General features: G+C 36.7%; 1 pseudogene; it reads right to left on the bottom strand.

The window, feature by feature from the left end:
• Positions 1-3,343: 3,343 nt before the first annotated feature.
• LOC103084262 (nucleophosmin pseudogene) lies at positions 3,344-4,226 on the bottom strand (annotated as a pseudogene).
• Positions 4,227-4,434: the final 208 nt, after the last annotated feature.

Genomic DNA, 4,434 nt, shown 5'->3' with positions numbered 1-4,434 from the left:
AGGATGTAATTAAGGTTAAATGAGGTCATAAAGGTGGAACACAAATATAATAAGAGTGGTGTCCTTATAAAAATATGAAGACACCAGGCGCATGTGCACAAAGGCCATGTGAGGACACAGAGAGAATGCATGTCTGCAAGCCCAGGAAAGAAGCCTTAGCAGAAACCTACCATGCCAGCACCTTGACCTCAGACCTCCAGCCTCCTGAACTGTGAGAAAATAAATTTTTCTTCTTTAAGATACACAGTTTGTGGTATTTTGTTATGACAGCCGGAGCTGACTAAGACAAGGAGATCAAAGACAGCCAGAACTTCAGTAAATAAAACTAGAGCATAGGATGTGGGGAGACATTTGCAGAATGAGGACTGGCTAGCCTTAACTCTGGTAAGATTGGTGGTTGTCAAATCATGAAGATAGTCTCTAAGTTTGGGCTGAAGCCTTAGAGAGAAGTCAAACCAAAACAAGTTTAGGAAAAGAGTACTAGTTAGTTGCAACTGGTTATGGATTGCATGCTTGTGTCTCTCCAAAATTCGTATGTTGAAACTCTAGCCCCCAGTGGCATATTAGGAGGTGGGGGACTTTAGGAGGTAATTAAGTTTAGATGAGGTCATGAGGGTGAAACCCCATGATGGGATTAGTGTCCTCTAAGAAGAGGAAAAAGAGACTAGAACTTGATCTCCCAGCCCTGGGAGGAGAAAACTAGAAGGCAGCTGTATGCTAGGCAGGAAGGGGGCCCTCACGCAGCACCAGACCTGCTGGCATTTCCATCTTGGATTTCCAGCTTCCAGAACTGTGAGAAATAAAAGTGTTTTTTAAGGCCTCCCAATGTGTGGTATTTTTGTTATAGCAGCCCCAAAATCCTATTGTTATGTGATCGAGACAACTATTTATAAACATAATGTAAAAAAAAAAAAGTAGGCTTATTTTAGATAATTCAGTTCTATAACCTGTGCCCAAATAGACAAGATAATCAATTCCAGTGACGTTTAACACTATATAATAAATGTAGACTTTCATTTATGAAGCAGGATACTTCATCTCTTTGAACTTCAATTTCTTCATCTACACTAGTTATCCCAAGTGTCATTCTTTATTATCTCCATAACAACTAAGCAAATGAATGTATCTGTATACAATGAACAGTATGATTAATATTTTGAAGAACCTGCATAAAGATACAGAAATAAACAACACTCAGACAAGACAGAAACGTTAGAGTCATCTGGCTCAACTCTCTCATTTTACAGACAAAAATGAGGTTGATGTAAAATAAAAGGTTAAAGGACCTGCTTAAATGTTGTGAGGCAGCACAGTGATTAGAACTTAAGGGGGCTTATGCTTCCCATATCTGTGATCTGCTTATGGACTTCATATATGAAAACACATTGCAACAATTCTTATAATTCTTACTGCTAAGTACTAAACTGTTGCATTTTAGAGACAATATTTTAGGAACTGTGTAATCTATGTCACAGATGCAAGAATTGAGACCTATAATATTTAACTGATGGGAGTAATCTCCTTATAAGTATAGAGCTAGAACTGAGGTATATTGCCTAACAGTCCTGTTGGCTAATACAATGCCTGGTAGCTAAACTAGTGGTATAGTAAGGACAGCGTGGTTAGAATAGACAATTGTAAGATGAGTTGTCTGTAGAAAAATTAACTACAATTTGGTCTGTTTTTAATTATCACCATGTACCATTAATCCTAAACAATTTCAGTGATTAAAATATATTACCCTGAAAGAAATCTTATTTGTCAACATTCTAAATAATGCTGAAAATAACATTTAGTTTTTTATAATGTCTACATAAGCTTCAAAATTGCACATATTTATTATTTATCCTTTAATAGGCATCATGTTTTACATAGAAGGAATTTTGGAGAATTCCCAGTTATACACCTACAGAAGGAGTTTCTGATGCACCTGGAATCATTTTATGTATCAAAAGCACTTGAGACTATGTTCAGCTATTAAGATGATAAAAATGCATCTTGGTTAAAAACTCACGTATAAAGATAATTTGAGTATATTCCTTCCTGCTTTTATTTGGTTTTCATTATGTAGCATATATATTATACATAATATATATACATAATAAGTGAGGTTGGGAAAGGAAATTCAACAAAAAGTTCATCAAGCATTTTGGGGGATAGAACATTTTGCTATAAAATATTGAAAAATATACTTGAAAGCTTTCATAAAAAATGGTACCTTTTTTCTTCTCTGTGTCTACCACAATGGCTTAGTATAGAAACCACAAGGGCTTATCTAGGCTGAGCATGGTGAAAGAAATGCCATGTCTAGCAACTTGCCTTCTCCCTTGCATTCGCCATATTCCATCAAAGGATAACCTGACGTAACACACACACAACAGCCCCACCACATGCCTGCTGTGTATGAATGTTTGTGTGTGTGTATATATATATGACAGTTTTTCATACCACTTGAAAAATATTTCCAGTTTGACTTCAGGATCAATAACTTACTTTAAAACTTGTTTTAAAATTACTCCACTTATTAAAAATCCCTAAGTTTGAAACTAAACAGCCCAGCAGTCTTATGTTATTACAGATTCACCCAAATTTTAACTATCTGTGTCAATGGACATCCCAAAGTCTATTCACAATGGATTATCCAGACTGGCTCTTTATAGCAGGAGTTTTTAACTTAGACTTTTGTAAAAGTCTATAAATGCTCTAACACTGTATATAAAATGTTATATGTGTGCAAATCTTTCTGAGAGGCAATCCATAGCTTTCACCAAATTCTCAGAGGCTGGCAATCTAGATGAGTTGAGAAGTCAAAACTACATAAGAACCATTTACTCCTAGATTCAAAGAGTAAGGAAAGTTTCATTTATTAAATCTAGGTGTTAGACACATAGGACTTGATTTTCTCTAGTTGTCTGTTCAAAATAGTTCATAAGCAAGTTTCTACAGAATGAATTTCTTAGAGACAAAGGCAATACATCAAATTTTCTTTAAATCAAAACCTATCAGTGTTTCAGGGTAAGAGCTTTTTTTTTTTTTACTGTATTAAAATACTGAGTTTATTTCACATGTATATTTTTGCCTCCACACCATTTCCATTTGTCTGACCACCACTAATACTATCTCCTATCATAACATTCCATACATACTTAAAACCAAGCAAAGGGTGGAGTTCCATCTTTAAAAACTAAACAGGTATTTTGGACAACGCATTCTTGGCAATGGAACCTGGATAACATTTATCAGACACAGAAGGGAAAGTTCTCACTCCGTATTATAAAAAGGACAACCAGATATCAACTGTTACAGAAATGAAATGACAGAAAATTTTAACAAACTGTTTAAACTATTTTCTTAAAGAGACTTCCTCCACTGCCAGAGATCTTGAACAGCCTCCTGGTCAGTCATCCAGAAACAATTCTTCACATAATTGATGAATTTGGCTTCCACTTTGGGAAGGGAACCATCTTTTTCTATACTTGCTTGCATTTTTGATTTAATGTCTTCTACAGAGCTCGGTCCTTTTGGTGCTTTAGGAGTTTTTTTCCTGTTTTTTTGAAGGATTCTTGACCTTTTGATCTTGGTGTTGATGGTTTTGAGTCTTTTCCATTCCGGTTTGGGTTTTGCGCATTTTTGGCTGGAGTATCTCATACAGATTTCTTTACTGTAGCTTTTTCTTCAGCTTCCTTACCAGCAAAGTCATCATCATCATCATCTTCATCATCATCTTCATCATTGTCTTCATCTTAATCAGCAGCAAGTTTTACTTTTTTCTATGGAAACTTTCTACCACTTCCTGGGGCAGAACGCTTTCCAGATATACTTAGGAGTTTCACATCCTCCTCCTCTTCATCTTCTGATTCTGCATCTTCCTCCATAGCTACTAAGTGCTGTCCACTAATATTCACAGGCCCTGAACCATACTTCAACTGTAAGACCACAGGTGATGTTATTTCAAAGCCCCCAAGGGAAAAAAATTGGCTGCACATTTTCAAAGTTGCTAGTGTTACTTTTATTGGATTGCTTTCATAATTCACCACCTCTGCTTCGACAACGTGCAGTTCATCCTTTGCGCCAGCCCCTAAACTGACCCTTCTTAAAGATAACTGGTGCTCACTTTCATCATTATCCACCTTAAAGTGATAATCTTTGTTGGCCTTTAGTTCACAACTGAAAAGACAGTTCTGGGGCCTCAGGGGGCTCATGTCCATGTCCATCGAATCTTCCATGGGTTGGTGGCACGCACTTAGGTGGGAGAGAAGGTGGGCGGAGATAAGACTACCGTTCCAGGGAACGGTTGCACAGGATGGAATCACACCAGGGTAAGGAGCTGTTTATTATGTAGAGTTAATTAGACAGGCAGACAGACGCAAGTGCAAAAGATTTGTACTAAATTAAGTCCTGATCTGTATGTTAACCCCTTAAGAAAACAAAAGA

This window comes from Lipotes vexillifer, unplaced genomic scaffold (genome assembly GCF_000442215.2).
Source record: "Lipotes vexillifer unplaced genomic scaffold, Lipotes_vexillifer_v1.1 scaffold915, whole genome shotgun sequence".
Taxonomy (NCBI): domain Eukaryota; kingdom Metazoa; phylum Chordata; class Mammalia; order Artiodactyla; family Lipotidae; genus Lipotes; species Lipotes vexillifer.
Note: the sequence above shows the minus strand (reverse complement) of the source record. Positions and strands in the feature narration are given on the sequence as shown.